Raw genomic sequence first — 17,352 nt, 5'->3', positions numbered from 1 at the left:
GGTCTGATTAGGGTTAGTGTTAGGGTACAATTAAGGTTATTGTTCACTTAAGGTTATGATTATGGTTTAATTAAAGTTAAATTTAAGTTTGGTATAGCATTAGGATTGCGATTTTATAAGAGTTCAATTACAGTTAGGGTTAGAGTTAGACTAGAGTTATGATTGTGGTTACGGTATAAATAAGGTTAGGGTTATAATTTGTTTAGCATTATAGTTTAATTAAGGTTCAATTAGGTTTTAGTTAGGTCAGGGTTAGAGTTTAATTAGGGTAAGGGATAGGGTTAGGGTTATGATTCAATTAGGATTAAAGTTAATATTAGGGTTACTCTTAGCATTATTTTAGGGTTAGGGAATAATTAGAGTTAGTGTTAGATTTCAATTATAGTTTAATTAGAGTTCTAATAAGGAAAGGGTTAGTCTTGGTGTTAAATTACATTTAGGGTATAATTAGGATTACTATTAGATCTTATTAGGTTTTATCCCTAATATTGTTCCCAATCATAACCATAATCCTAATCTTAACATTAACATCAACACTAACCCTAACCATAGTCTTGTTGCTAAACCTAATTTTATTTGTTATACTAACTTTAAGATTATTCCCAATCCTAACCCTAACTCCATTTCATCTCTAACCCTAATTCCATATGTAGTCCTAACCCTAAGGTTCCCTACTATTAATCATATCCCTATTAACCCTAATTATATATCTAACCCTAATTTTATCTATAATTAGGGTAAGAGTTAAGGTTTATAGTTCAAATTTTTTGGTTAAGGTTAGGGTACAAATAAGGTTATAATATAATTAGGGTTAGGGTTAGATTTTAATTAGTGTGTGATTAGTGTTAGGTTTTAAGTTCAAGTGGGATTAGGGTTTAATAAATTATTTAATATCTTATATTATAAATAATAATACACTTATTATATATCAGTTTACCTAGAACAATCGAAGGATTGGGGAGTACTGCATTGCTGGGAAATTTGATTGGTTCTTGGTCTCTTGTTTCTGGATTGGTGGTGGGTGGTCTGAGATCTTGGACTGGCGGGGGTCAAACCACTGGCCTATTAAGCTAAATTCTTCCTCTGTTGGGGTTGCTAGGTCTCCTTCCTTCAAGTTCCAACTTATGTGGTTGTGTGACTCCTCTCTACAGGATTATGTAGCTAAATGGTGTAGGATTGGTAGACCTGCTTATGGCACTATTATGTATACCTTTGCCAAATTACTACAATTTGTTAAATATCAGCTTACACGATGGAATCATCAATGCTTTAGCAATATTTTTCATGCTAATGTTGTTGCTCAGTCTAAGTTGGATGGCATCACTAGAGAGATAAGGGAGGTTGGCTTGTCTAAGACCTTGCTCAAGGAGGAAGCTAGAGCTATGAAGAATTTGGAAGAATGTGAACTGTGGAAAGAAATCTATTGGAAACAGAGGGCTCGGGTTGAGTGGCTTCAGGAAGGAGATAAAAATACTGCTTTCTTCTTCAATTTGGTGAAAGCCAAGAGACATGGCAATTCTATTCCTACTCTTGTAAACGACAGGGGTGAGCAACTTTTGGCCATGCATGACATCTCTAAGGAGGTTGTTTGGTACTTTGATTCTCTATTTAGAGAGGATTCCTAGGGGGGTTCAGAAGAGGAAACGTGTGTCCTCTCTTGTATTCCTCGGTTGGTTACTAGGGAGATGAATGAGCATATTATAGGATATATTTCTCTTGAGGAGCTGGAGAGGATTGTGCTCCAAATGAAGAAGGGGAAGGCACCTGGCCCTGATGGTTTCCCGATTGAATTCTTTCAAGAATTCTAGGATATTATCAAGTTGCATTTATTGGAGGTGGTACAAGAGTCCCAAAGGAATAAACAGATGTTGCATTCTCTTAACTCTAATTTTATTGCCCTTATCCCCAAATGTGAGGGGGTTGATCAGTTAAGTCAATTCCGCCCAATATCTCTTTGCAATGTGGTCTATAAAATTATCTCCAAGTTGATAGCAAATAGGTTAAAGAAGTGGCTTAAAAGACTTATCTCGGAGGAGCAAAGTGCTTTTGTAGGCCGACAAATCTTGAACGAGTTGGTTATTTCTATTGAATTCATCCATTCCATGGCAGCCTCAAAAGAAAAAACTATGTTCATCAAGCTGGATATGGCGAAGGCTTATGACAAGGTTCGATGGTCCTTCCTTTGACATGTTGTTGGGGCCTTTAGATTTGTTGCGGATTGGATCTAATGGGTTATGCCATGTGTTACTTCTATATTTTTCTCTCTTTTGATCAATGGTGAGCACATTGAGCTTTTTGGTGCCTCTAGGGGGGCCTTCGACAGGGGGACCCACTCTCCCCTTGCTTATTTATTCTTCTTGCGGAAGGACTTGGAAATCAGGAAGAATAATGTGGAGTTGGGCTTGATTCAAGGGTGGACATGGGGAAATGATTTACCCCCGTTGTTTCATTTGCAGTTTGTGGATGATGCAACCTTGATGGGAATTGCAAAGGTTGGAGAAGCTATTAATATGTGTAAGGCTTTGGATGTTTATCTTGCTACCTCTGGTCAGTTGAATAATGAGGATAAATCCTCGATCTTCTTTTTCAGTACGCCAAAGCCTATACAATTGAGGATTGCTCATATCTTAAGGTTTCAGATTGGTTCCCTTCCCTTGACTTATCTTGGTATTCCTATCTCTCTTGGGAACCTTCCAGGGAGTCTTGGTCGTATATTCTTGACAAGTTTTGTATGAAAGTTAATCATTGGACTCGTAGATGGATTTCCTTTGCTAGGCGAGTTTAGTTGCTCAAGTCAGTGGTGTAGGCCCTGCCTTTTTATAGGTGTATGCTACAAGTGGCCCCGATGGGTTTTATCAAGGAGATGGACTCTTTGACAAGGCAGATCTTATGGGCGGGCAGCTTGTCTTCATCTAAATGGAATCTTGTCAGTTGGGATATTGTGTGCAACCCAAAGCAGTTAAGTGAGCTTGGTTTAAGGCAATCGACTTTGTTTGGGATGGCGTTGGCTACAAACTTGTATTGGAGGTGGTGTGTGGAGCAGGATCAAATCCGGGCCAAGATTTTGTTGCATAAGTATCTTCAGGGGGGTTCGGAAGGAAGAGATTTCAAGATATCCCCTAGTGGGGAAAGGCTCAATGATTTGGAACAAACTCAAGAAAGGGGCAGCACTAATTAAGGATGGGTTATTCCGGATATGCAAGAGTGGGAAGAGGCACTCTTTTGGTTTGACTCTTGGGATGGTTTCCCTCCCATTACTTCTCAGTATCCAAACTTGAGGAATCTCTGCCAGCAGTTCCTTGAGGCTGGGTGGTCTAGAGTGAACGATTTTAAATCTTTTTATCCGTGTGGGCAGTTGGAGGTGGCAAGATGGAAGGCTCCTAGTGACTAGATTGTTGTTGGTAGGGAAGAGGATTGTGTTTAGCTTCATGGCATTATATCTAATAGACATTGCAGCTCCATCAGGGATAAGGATTGCCTTGCTTGGTTTATGAATCTGAGGAGCACATCTACTGTTGCTAGTGGATATCAGGAGCTGATGTCTCAAAGGCTAGACAGGGAGGAGGTTCCTTGGTGGAAGTGTGTTTGGAACAAATTCTCTTGGCCAAAGTGTAACTGCTTTATGTGGACTCTAGCTTGGAATAGATGTTTGACTTGGGATAATATTCGAAAGCGTGGCTTTCATGGACCTTCTATCTGTGTCTTGTGTGGTTTTGGTGAGAAGGACTCCTCGCACTTGTTCTTTTGGTGTCCTTTCTCTTTCCAGCTCTAGCATTTTTGGTGGGGAGTTTGGAAACACCCTTGTGTTCATGCTTCATCCCTGGTGGAGTTCTAGAATACTTTGGGTAAGCCTCCCACTTTGACTTCTTTCCTTCAGATTGTGTGGAGTATTGGTCCCACACTTATACTATGGCAAATATGGTTAGAGCAAAATCGTAGAATTTTCGGGGGTGAAAGGTTAGTTGTTCAACAAGTATGGCACAGAATAGTGGGTATGATCCAAGAGATGGTGAAAGTTAAATGTGGGGTGATGTTTCCTCTTGACAAAGTGGATGATGATATTGTGAGCAGGCTTGGTATTCAGGGATTGTCTCTAGTCTTTGCCTGTGCTAGAAGAGGTAGACGTGGGAAAAAGAGGGTTCAAAGAGTGGGTAGATAGTTACCTCCTTCGGAAGATTTCTTAAAGATCAATACCGATGGCTCCTCTCGTGGTAATCCTGGACATGTTGGGATTGGTGGGGTTGGTAGAGATTGCTTGGGGAAGGTTGTTTTCCTCTTTTCTATTTATAAAGGGCAACAAGCTAATAACTTTATGGAGGGTCTTGCAATCTTGTATGCTTTAGAGAGGGCTTATGCTTTGGGTTGGCGTAAGGTTATATGTGAGTCGGACTCATAGATTATTATTAATTTGTTGATTGAGCAGAAGTTAACAGATGTTAATTGGTAACTGGCTTTGGTTGTTTACCAGATTTTGCAAATTAGATCAAAGATGGAGTCGATGTCTTTTATTCACATTTCTGCGGGAGTGGAATGGGGTAGCTGATTGGTTGGCTAAATGGGCTTTGGAACATGTTGGTGATTGGAAGGTGGAGGGATGGGATCACCTTTCCCCTAAGTACTGTCAGGATTTGGAGGAAATATTTGTTGCTGATATGGATGGTTAGGATGGTGGATTTTGTTGATTATGATTGTGACTAGGTGTTGTTGTATACCCTTTCCAGAGTCGTTGGCTTCGTGTATGCCTTGTAATGTTCTGTTTTGAGTTTTAATAAAAAAATTACCCCTTTTTATTCAAAAAAATACACTTATTATATATTAATACTATTAGTATTATCATTATTATTAAATATATAATAATAAATTCTTTTTATTAATATGAGAATAATATATTATAATTTGTTAATAAGGTTTTTAAATTAAATATTAATATTATTACCATATTTAATAATTTAATAATAAATATATATATAATTATAATTTCATTTATATATTGTCTCGTGTTGTACTACTACTAGCATATATATATTTAGTAATATGTCTAAAATACGACAAGAGGTATCCTTCTTGAGGCGCCTATTCAACTTTTATGTGAAATTTTGATTAAAAATAGGCGCCTTGAGATGGATATCTCTCTGTGTATTTTATATATATTACTACATATGTATATATGCTAGTAAATAATATATATATATATATATATATATATATATATATATATATATATATATATTATTGTGCGACAATTAAGGAATATCAGTTTGGAACAGATATCTGTCCTAAATGGATATCTATTTCAAATGGATTTCCGTTATAAATGGATATCCTTTTTGAAAAGATATTCGTTCTAAATGGATATTCATTTTGAACTTCCATTATAAATGGATATCCTTTTTTAAAAGATATTCGTTCTAAATGGATATTCATTTTGAACAAATATCCATTCCGCTTTAGTTGTTGCCATGACAGCATGTACTTTTACCCAACCCAAAAAAGTCAAAGCAGATTTTCACATTTATGATAAAATAAAAAACGCATTTTTTTTACATCACCACTTTAAACTTCTCATAATCCTACACACTCTCCAAAAATTGATTTTAAGGTTAAAAATATCACTCTTGAACAAAGAAGGAAAATGGTGAAGGAGAGTGGATTGTTGCTACTTCCTAATTAGGATATCACTATTGCCTTGGCCTTTTGATTAATTAAATAAGCAAACTAAAGAAATATATAGTTCTAAGGAGAAAGTTGAGCAAGCCTTCTCGAGTTTAGGGTATAGCTCTAGTTTTGAAACATTGGCAATTTGGCTTCTAACCCCAAAATACTACAAGCCCAATGTTGTTGGTAGTGTTGAGGACCTGAGAGGAAATGTAATAATAAAGAGGGTGTGTGATAAGGTAACGTCTATCCAGCATTCATATTGTACCATTAACCATTTTTAATAATTAATTGATAAATAAATATTGGTTAAATTTTAATTATTAATTAAATTAAAAATACTGTCAATGGTACAATATGAGTGCTCCATAGACAGAATGGTGTGATAACCATTCTCCACAAGGAGCATCACTTACATAGTAATCAATACGTTTGTAAACTGAGAAAATTACGAATTACATCTATTTGTGAAATCTGAAACGCAGCAAACAATAAAGAAACAAAGAGACAGAAAACAGAGGAAACAAAGAATGCTGTTTTACACACAATTTTTTTTAATTCAATTCAAAACTGGAGTACATCGTGCCTCTGTTAGAGGTCTTTCTCAGCTCAATAGAAATCAGTCTTGACACACTACTACAAATAGCATGAGGATATCTCTTTATAAAGATTGTCAAGGGTAGAGACTGTTGTCAGATTCTACACTATTTGTGCACATTTATCAATATTACTTTTCAAAAACCTTGTGTGAGACGCCTCCCTGTGCTGCACTCATTCAACATTTTGTCAAACAATTCACGTGCCTCTGTATCAGATTGTGGCTGTACGCAGGGTTGGCAAGATATTTCAAATGCAGTGGCCATAGGAGCTTATGCCAAGCTACGAAACAATAAGGTTGAATTCCCCTAATTTTTCCACATTACTCTGCTTGGAACAACAGAAGATGTAGAGCAGGTGTTCTGAACTCAGACGCAGACATTTTTTTTTCAGGGATATTCTACAGAAAGCTTTGATTATAAACCTTTGACCCCTCAAGCATATCACCGTTTGGAACTTGCCTCCGGCTTCTCCACTTTCACAGAGTGCTCCATCCATGCTCACATCAAACCTGACTGAATCTGGAACCCATTCTGCTCGCTCCCAACACCACCTCCTTGAAAGTTTTGTTATTTACAATACCATTGTCTTGATCCCTATGTACCTCGGGTTGTTCCCCAGAGATACCACCTTGCCCGGGCAATAAATGCCCTGACCGCAACGCACCGGATATTATCAAAAAAAAAAGGCACCTAAACCTAGTGCAGGAAAGGAAATGCAAAACATAAACCAATACTTCCCAAAGCCCCCCAAAGAGAACTAAGAATGATCCAAGGCCAGCCAAAGGAACAAAGAAGATGCAAAAGGCCAGAGCAAATTCGAAGCAGGTCATCAATGGAGGGTGACTGTTCATTTCCCTGGGACCTGAGAGCTCACTCCAACCTCTTTCCTTACAAGAAACTTACATGTTTGTCATTTGTACATGTGAAAATACATATAAAGAAAAGGGTATCTTGTTTTTTTTTCCAAAATTTTAGATTTACAAGAAACTTACATGTTGGTCATTTGTACAATTGAATATACATATATAGAAAAGGGTATCTTTTTTTTTCAAAATTTTCGAATCATAGGTACCTCATCTCCATGCAAGTTAGAATTGTATGCATTTTTATTTACAGTAGCTTTCCATAATAAATTATTATTTCACTCTAAAGATACGAAATTCTGCACAAGTTATCAGTCATATGAGATTATGCTGAATGGTAAATATAGAGTGCATCATTGTGACTAAAAAATGAAATTGAGGAAATGGAAAGTGGAACCAACCAGTTGCTTTCAATCTCTGTCAATGTTAGCCTCTGCCAACTTTAAAAACATACGCTGTCCATTTAAATCATTTTTTTGTGAACTATCCGAACAGATATACCTGGTAGCCTTTGCAATGCCCTCTTTTCCATCACAAAGAGACAATAATTCTACCGTCATCGTAGTTTGTCCAGTGCTTGGGTACTCAGTTTTCTGTTTCCTATGATCCTGTCATTTAGATGATTCCTCAGACTTGAGCAAATAATGGCTAAAGATTCAGAACATTTAAATTGTATGCATAAGACCAGTCTTTGTATTATATTGAATCAAGAGTAAAACTCAAACTAAGTTCTGCTATTCGAGGAATATGTTTTCATCTAAAAGAGATGTCAAGATTAGAGAAGCCCTTGCAATCATAGCATTCTAACTAATATTCTGAAAATATAATGTATAAATTACCTACCATGTGTCAATGAATTGTATCCCTTTGTTAAGATTGCATGTAGTCTTCTCAAGAACCCTCCTAGATTATTTCAACACACCTGGAAACGCAAATTCTCTGTGAATCAAGTCATGGTTTACAACCATGGAAAACCTCTTTTTTCTAGTGTTTAGCCATACGAATATGAAACCTACAATGCAGTTAGAAAAACGAATGAATACCGATACACAAGCACCTGAACCCTAGTTTACAGAAACAAATAGGCAATCTCCCGTGTACAATTTATAACGCTGACATTCACAACAATAAAGAAATCAAATTGCACACAAACCAGGACTGCTTAATTGTGCCATCCACAGCTTCACAGACTAAAAATACTTAGATTTTAAAAAAAATTTTAAAAAAAAAATTATTATTAAAAGCAATGAAATGACAAGCTTCATTTTGCATTACATTTTAAATCAAAGCTACACAATGAGAAACATGCATGCAAGACTTAGAGCAGAATGAGGCTCTTAAATTGTTTGGTCAGTCCTCAGAATATGATAACTTTTGCACCAAAGCAAACATTCATTAACAGTATGTAACTAACCATCCCCATAACAAATAGATAACCTATAGATTAGAAAGAAGTTTACCTCCATAACATGAGAGTAGCAGTTCTTCAAGGAATAATATTGGTTAACCATTATCTATTTACTCCATCCTAAACTTACTATTATAAAAAGAAAACGCTCCTCTTGGAGGTCCTATGGAACACTTCCAAACAGTTATAGTCGTTGATGCAGTGAAAATAATTTATGAATAAGCATTACTCAGTAACCTACTTGAGGTTATTGTTTGCCCTCTCGGGTAAACGGTTAAATGTAGAAAGTAAATGCATAGGACATAATGGAAATATATTAAATAACCAGTCTCTATATTATTCAACAGTCCATGTACATCAAGTGCTTATAACATTACATTTGACACGACTACCATGATCCTACTTCGAAGAAAAGGTACACAATATATAATACCCGAAGCAGTACGACACAACCGTCGCGACTCCAACTACCTACCCGTCGGCTAACTAACTGACCGCCGTAACTCATTATTACCGACGACAACATAAACATAATATAACAACATAACATAATGATTATTCCCGTCAACATCATCCCCCCCAAGAAAAGAAGTCGACTCCGACGACTTAATACAAAATAGAGATGAACGGCAAAAACTACTGACGCTAGTCGGGCCCGGATCTTATACACTTGCTGCGTCCTCGCCTGAAAACCCTTTTCTACTACCATCCGATGCTCAAGTGCAGATTTCACCAATATTGCTTCCTTTGCCATCACAGTCCTCCTGTGCCTAACCCAAACTTGTCTACAAAACACGTTTTTCAGTCTCAGCTTCCACCAACTGCTACTCAATTGATACTGTCTCCCTAGCCAATTTGTCCTCAATAGCCACCCATGTTGCTCTCTCGGCATCCAACTCCTGGGTACGCTGAACTAAGTCTCACGCGACTATTGCCTCCAACTTGGTGGTCAGCTCCTCCAGAGCCCTCTGTGCATCCACCAAGGCAACCTCACGTCCAGCCAAGACATACTCCGAGTTCCTCAAAGCGTACCAGTCATGCCTGGAGGTGGCCACAATCCGCTGGCACAAATGCTAGGAGACACCTCAAATCCTCCATCACACTCCCCAAAGCCAAAAAACTGAACTGAATAACTCCCTGGTGTCATACAACTGCGCAGACCTGCAATACCTTCCCTCGAACTCTGTTTGTTCCCAACCTCCAAATCTGTCTCCCTCTACAGCTTATGGCTTCCCCGCCAATGCTTAGCTGCAGGCTTCTTTCTCACAATACGGACAACCACACCATTTCTCGTGGTACTCTGTAGCTCAAAAATAAACTGGGGGTCTGGGGCAGCGCCCCAGCGAGGTCGAGGGGCAGCGCCCCCGCGGGGTCTTGGGGCAGCGCCCCAGGTGCGCTCCCTGTCGCAGTACAGGGCAGGGTCGAGGGGCAGCACCCCCACCGCCACGTCTATTATCCCGGTATCCTCCAGATGATGCCGTTGTGTTAGTCTGCTGGCCCGTACCCGCTGGTGTGGATGTTGTGGCCTGCTCTGTGAACAACACCTGGTTCGGGCTTCGGGTTTTCATATTGTATGGGCACTCCTTCGTGGAGTGTCCCATCATTTGGCAAATCTCACAGAATGCCTTCTTCGAGCAAGTACCCTTTGTGTGTCCATCACTCCTACAGTCTGTACACCATACTTTAGTTTCTTCCGTCTTACTTGTACTCCCTTTCATGGCCTTGAATTCTCTCAGCATTCGTTCCATGTCCTTCTGGAGCGCATGTACCTTTTTACCCGATTCGCTACTGCTACTGCTCTCTCCGTCAGAATCTTCATCATCGTCAGATGAATATCTATTACTTTTCTTCTTTCTTGATGTTTTGTACTCGCTTTCCAGATCCATTGCCCTGTTATAGGCGTCGTCATATGACGTCGGGGGTACAATCTTCATTTTTTTTCGTAGGGAGGATTTCAATCCTTCCACGAACCATCGTTTTTTTAAGCCCTCAGCCGGCTGGCTCTCCATTTTACCCAAGAGTTCTTTCAGCCTCCGACTGTATGCCCGTACTGTCTCCTTAGTACCTTGCTTGGTACTATATATCTCTGTCACAATTTCGTTGTCATCACGAAGCAACCGGAACTCCTCCGTGAATTCCTTCTGTAGGGTAGCCCATGTGGCCACTTTTTGCTTATCTATATCGGAGTACCAATCTATGGCGACTCCTCGTAACGTGGCTGGGAACTGCTGTACCCAGTCATCGTGGTCTGTTACTCCGTTGACAGACCAAATGGTCTCACATGTACGGCAGTGTCGTAAGGGGTCTTCCTTGCCGTCCCCTGTGAACTTTGGTAACTTTTGTTTGCTCGCCATCCCTGGTCGTCTTCCTGGAGGCGGTTGTGTCTGTGTCTGTGGCTGTGTCTGTGGCCCTGCGCTGCTACCTCCGATAGTGTTGGTGGTGTGTCCTGGAGGTACGGTGTTTTGCCTGTCGCGTGTGGCACCTACACCCGTACTGTTGCCCTCCCCTTCGTTCTGACACGCTCCTACTCCTGCTTCCCGTTGGTGATCTTCACTCCGTGGCGTGAGGGATAAGTTCCTAAACTGATCCCGAGTCTCCTCGACTAGACTTCGCCGTAACCTTGTTTCTTCTAAAAATTCTTCGTGGCTCCGCGTCCTACGATGATCTAGCGATGCGTAGAAATTTCCGTCAGCCTCTGCACCTTCCGTGACACCTCCTTGGTTCCCCTCGGGCCCCCCTTCGGCAGGTCGTCCTTCAGCAAGTTGCCTCAGCCTCCGTCTACGTTCTACTTGCTGCTCCAGAATCAAAGCCCTCTGCGCGGCCTCCCACTCGTTCGTTTCCGGTTTTCTATTTCTATCTTTATTCAAGAGGTTTGGCATTAATTGTCGCACATTTCCATAACTCTCAATTCTTTAATCAAAACATGTCTTTATTAATTTATCTGCTCAAGTACAACTTGTGTCAATGACACTTTTATTTGAAAATAAGAAGTTCACAATTCAATTCCCTCCTGGCCTGTCGCCATCTCTTTCCGTGTCCTGTCGACTGTTCTCTTCGTAGCGTTGCAGGATTTGTTGTCGTCGCTCTTCCTGGGCAATCTCCTCCAGGCGGCCCTGTTGTGCCAACGATGCCTGTGCAAGCAACCGGGGGAGGTGGTTCATCAACCGGTTTACTGCCGGGCTAACCTCCAGCGCTGTCCACACAACACTTGGTGGGATTTCTGCCTCCGCTGCTTCTCGTCGAACATATGTCTGAATGGCTACTTGGAGCAAAATCGAAAATTCTCGCGTTGCCGTGTCTTCTCCTGTGTAAAGTTCTATCTGCGCGTCGTCGGCCTCCGGGTTTACTTCACCAACGGGTAGGCCCATTGTGTCTGTGCGCCATCCGTGTCTTCCCTTCCCGAGTTCGTCTAGGCAACGGCGCCAAATGTTTGCCCTCTCAGGTAAACGGTTAAATGTAGAAAGTAAATGCACAGAACATAATGGAAATATATTAAATAACCAGTCTCTATATTATTCAACAGTCCATGTACATCAAGTGCTTATAACATTACATTTGACACGACTACCATGATCCTGCTTCGAAGAAAAGGTACACAATATATAATACCCGAAGCGGTACGACACAACCGTCGCGACTCCAACTACCTACCCGTCGGCTAACTAATTGACCGCCGTAACTCATTATTACCGACGACAACATAAACATAATGATTATTCCCGTCAACAGTTATTTATTGTGTGAATTCCCAATTATCTATTCAATCGTTATACTTTCTTTGGTATTAAAGGTCCATTAAAGCCCTGATTCATTCAAGAAAATTTTACTTGGAATGCTGTTTCTTTCATATGAAAAACAAGAACACAATAAGTTAATAACTAACAAATCAAAAGGCTTCACATAAAACAAATAGAGAAACTTAAGGCAATCTTTGAAAACTTACTTTTGACGTCACAACCAAAAGGCTTCAAATAATACAATAGAGAAACCTGCATGTCTCTTGAGTAAAGGAAACAAATGGATGCTTCTGCTAACACCAGAACTATTACCTCCTTCTTCATTGCAGCCAATTTTCTAAGTGGCTCACAACATGCATCTTATAGTTCTTTATATACTAAAGGCAGTCAAAGAAGGAGACTTTCAAATAGTGGTAACAAGAAGCATAAAGTATCAAAACCCAAGAGATGTATAATGTGACATATATGCTCTTATAGAAGTACTTGCAGTACAGATTTCTTTCACAAATGATTCGATTTATCGACTTTGGTTGCTTAGTCTTTAATAAGTACATATTGTTTTAGTTTTGTTTTGTTTGAAAGTGCAATATAAACTCTCTCTTGATGTATTGTACAAAAATTTATCTTCAGTCTCATTATCCTTTGTGACCATTTGCAGACATTAATAATGATGTTTATTTCTATTTCTATTAATCCATAAAATAGATTTGACTCCAGCCTGTTCTACAGGAAAGATAGGATAAAAGAGTAGATATTACTGGTATATTCTTTTTCAATAATCCAAACTAGATCTTTTTGAATCAACCCATAGTGAATAGTTCCAGAGGAGTGAAAACTACTCATTGCTCACTTGAAAAATCCAAGATTTCAATGACGGAAAACAAACCCAATTTCTGTGGTAAAGATTAGAAAACTTATTTATAATGATAAGAACTTTCTCCTCAAAGATATATTAATAGAAATATGTAATTGCTAAGGTAAATTCATCCTCTGCTTTGTTCCTTGTGTTTTGTCGATAATCGTGGCTCCTTGGAATCGGCTGACATCAGCTGGATGGATGTCAATTACATTTAATGGAGGAACGGATCTATCTAAGACTACCTATACTGTGTACCACTGTTTCTAATATAATCGGGAATCTATTCTAACATGGACCCCATATCTCTTTAAAAGAAATCTAATAATACATTTGTAACGAGATGAAAATCAGGAATTTCACTTTAAATTGACAGGGTTCAAAGAGTTTAAAGGCATTTATGCTTTGGCCATTTACATATTCAACAGCTACCGCATTCTCTGTAAACGCATTTTGACAAACGGTTTGTTAGGAGCACTCATCATCAAGCTTCACAGGAAAAAATTGAAATGCAGAAGTCAGTTTGTGAACGGGTCTGTCTTATAAGCTATATTTAACCTCGTGGATGTTAAAATCATTTCTTCTTTCTTTTTCAATATTACTTTTCAAAATCCTTTTGTAAGACGCTGCCTGCGCTACATTCATTCAACATTTTGTCAAATAATTCGTGTGCCTCTGTATCAGATTGTGGCTGTACCCAGGGTTGGCAAGATATTTGAAATGCAGTGGCCATAGGAGCTTATGCCAAGCTACGAAACAATAAGGTTGACTTCCCCTAATATTTCGCTAAACAAAAATCATCCTAGGAGAGGCGCCTGGTTAGTTTCACATGACTCTGCTTGGAACAACAGAAAATGTAAAGCAGGTGTTCTGAATTCAGAAGCCATTTTTTTTTCAGAGACGGACAGTTGTAGAATTTTATATTCTACAGAAAACTTTTATTATAAACCATTAACCCCACAGATTGCTGCACTGCGTTTGGTCCCATGGAAGGGTCGGTGACGTGGACATTATAAAAATCTTCAAACCCTAGAATACAATCTCCCCAATATCCAATTCAAAAAGAGCTCGTATTGAAGTAGAAAACACTAAGCAAGCATATTGAAGTAGAAAAATGAAGTCAGAAAGAAGCGTACCTGTGTTAGAGCTCCGGTACAGCCATTTTTCATGTGCCGCACTGTTTCTGCTTCTTCTTTTCCCTGCTGATTTCATAAATAGAGTGGAAACTGTATGAAGGGTAGGGAAGAAATTCACGGGAGTAGGATTTGTCACATTTGCAAAGTTGAAATTAAATTGAATTTAGTCCCACATTTGCGCAGGTAACAAGAAGAGATGGGCAACACATCACATAATCGGAGAGTATAACCGAATCTACTTAGGTCGTCCTATCGAGGGTATAGGCAATATGTCAATGACCGAAAAGAGAAGGCACGTTGTGCCAACACAACCATCGATGAACACGCCATTATTTCAGGCGAGTGGATCAGCTCTACTTTGGCTGCCTGCCCGCCAATTTTCGGAGCTCCTTGGATAACACTGTACATTCTAAATCAAATGCAAAATAAATAAAGAAAAATTAACTTATTATTTTTTATTTTTTATTATTTTTATTTTGTTTATCTTCATGGAATTCAACTTAATTGTTTATAGCGATTGTTCTTACTGCTAGATGCACACAAGGATCAAAATCAAAAAGTAAAAGTACTTCTAGATAGATCCATCTAGATAGTAAGGGCTTGTTATTTCTAGATAGTAATAAGGGATGTGTTGTGTACACAAGGGGTCAAAAGGTACACAATTTAAAGTGTTGCGTGATACCTATTTAAAGATACTTCAATAATCATGCACTTAAAATTGTGAGCACTTATGCACAAATGACCTAGTCGTTGTGCACAAATGGATCAATTATGGAGCAAAAAAGTTAAAATGTAAAATGTGAGCAACTATTGGTACATGTGAAATTTATTAATGAGATTTTAGTTATCTTTTTTTTGTTTTTTTTAAGTTAGTAATTGGGGATTGGATGCACAAAGAGTGCAGAGCGCATGGTTATTGGAACATGGGTTGGTCATCTTCCCTTATATTTCTTTAAAGATGGGTATGCTTGTATTTATATAATTGAATTCATGTTTCTAATTTATCTATTTATGCATAGGGGAAGAGCACCAATTATCATTCATGTTCTGATAACCATTCACTCCTTGCACGCCCAACCCCCCAATTACTAATTTTAAAAAAACCAAAAAATAAATAACTAAAAGTTCATTAATAAATTTCACATGTACCACCAATAGTCAATCATTTTTTAGCATTTTTGGACCAAGATTGGCCCATTTGTGCACCTTTATTGGCCATAGCACACAACTATTGGGGTATTTGTGCATAAGTATTCGCAATTTTAAGTGTACGGATATTGGGCAATCTTTAAGCAAGTATCGAGCGACACTTTGAAATGTGTACTTTTTGTGGGTGCGTAAAGTTAGATATAATAGCTACTAGTACGATTCCCTGGTCATTTAAGTTTTATCTTATTTATTTACTTACATTTTCTTATAATTATTTCTATTTATATTATTTTATTTTATTTTCCTATTTTTTCTATATTTATCTATGCAACTATTTGTATTTAGTTATTTATAATATTTATCTATTTCTTGAATTTCATCATATCATCTCATTATGGGATCCCTTGTTAATTTAAAATTAAATAATCAGAACTAATTAAGTGGTTCCCTTTTACCTTTTACATTGAGTTGACTAAACACTTATTTGATACAATTTAATGTCTTATTTGATAAAATTTAATGTCTTGTAAAATGTACAATATATCAATTATTATCAGTTGAAGATTCAACCAACAATTCTTTCTAAAGAGTATTTAATAGCAACACATTTTAGTTTGGTAACATAAGAGGAGTAAATAATTTGCATATTTAGATGTTTGTTTCTTGTTTTCAATCTTGGTCAATTTACAAGGGTTGATCTAGGAGAGTGTGTCTCCTTTTGATAGACTAACAATCCATATTATATCAATTCTCGTCAAATGATGAGTCAACCAACAATTCATTCTAAAGCGCATTTAATAGCAACACATATCAATTTGCTAAAATAAAAAGAGTAAATAATTTGCATATTTAGATGCTTATTTCTTATTTTCAATCTTGATCAATTTTCAAGGGTTGATTTAGGAGAACTTAACTCCTTATGATTGATTGACAATCCATAATATCTTTTCACATAACTTCGAGTCCAAATATTCAAGAAGAGCAAAGTAAAAAGTTGCATATCAAAAGAAGTTACGAAACATCATTAATTGTTAGGATAAATCTAGGGTACAAGTACATATTCATAATCACAAATTCATCCTAGACTCATGTTTATGTCCCCTAACATAGTAGAGATCTAGCATAGTCTCCCAAGCATTTTATCAAAAAATAAACAATGTTTCTATGTCTAATACAAAACAAGTTTTAGAATCTCATCCATTTTGTTCTTCATTCTTCAATTATCAATCTAATTATCCTCAATTACTTCCCAAAATAACTAATATTTATTTATAAAAAAATTATAATTATTAGTTGAATTAGGTTGATTGTTTTTATTTGATTGCAGGACTTAACTAGCCCGGTTTAACCATTAACAAAAGTTTATTTCACTTCTCATTTTTGTGAATATGTTCAACTCAATCTTTTTATAAGCTTTTACATTACATTAGGACTTTTAGATGTGCATTTTAATTAAAGATTACATATTATTTTTAGAGATGCCCTTCCTCTTATATACATTGCTTCATTGATATATCACTTCATTGATATAAGATTTATGTGCCCTGTTATGAATTGTTTTTCACCCACTTTAACCACCCTATTCACCCTTGGTCATCATATTAGAGTTTCGTTTTTAGATTTTTTATAACATTGAAAAAAAATTCATCTTGAGAAGTAGACATTTGAGCTTTCTCATCATATATTTTCATTAACATTGTATAGGAGCGTTCATATAAACCTAACCATGGGCCCAAATAAATGAGAACAAAATCTATTATGATGCTCCTAAGGAGAACAATAAGGAGTATGGATCATGATGCTCACATGGGTAATCAAAATTTCGTAAATGAGTTGGCTAGAAGGTGGAGATTCGTACACAACTAGAAAACACATTTCATGGTATATTTGCAAGTAAACAATATGGACATGAGACTCTAGAAGCAAGTTATGTTAATATTTTTTTATAT

General features: G+C 37.7%; 1 long non-coding RNA gene across 3 annotated transcripts in view; it reads right to left on the bottom strand.

Moving 5' to 3' along the window:
- LOC131051305 (uncharacterized) overlaps positions 1 to 14,674 on the bottom strand; it is a 41,302-nt gene extending 26,628 nt beyond the window's left edge. Inside the window, exons 1-3 of one of the 3 annotated variants that reach the window (XR_009107106.2) lie at positions 14,255 to 14,673; positions 7,961 to 8,039; positions 7,519 to 7,725 (exon numbers count right to left, since the gene is read on the bottom strand). This is a non-coding gene — a long non-coding RNA (uncharacterized LOC131051305). Of the gene's footprint in view, positions 1 to 6,205; positions 7,726 to 7,960; positions 8,130 to 14,254 lie in introns of those variants that run through there. The other 2 variants (XR_009107104.2, XR_009107105.2) reach the window with 2 other exon arrangements.
- Between the last annotated feature and the right edge of the window lie 2,678 nt (positions 14,675 to 17,352).

This window comes from Cryptomeria japonica, chromosome 9 (assembly GCF_030272615.1).
Source record: "Cryptomeria japonica chromosome 9, Sugi_1.0, whole genome shotgun sequence".
NCBI lineage: Eukaryota > Viridiplantae > Streptophyta > Pinopsida > Cupressales > Cupressaceae > Cryptomeria > Cryptomeria japonica.
Note: the sequence above shows the minus strand (reverse complement) of the source record. Positions and strands in the feature narration are given on the sequence as shown.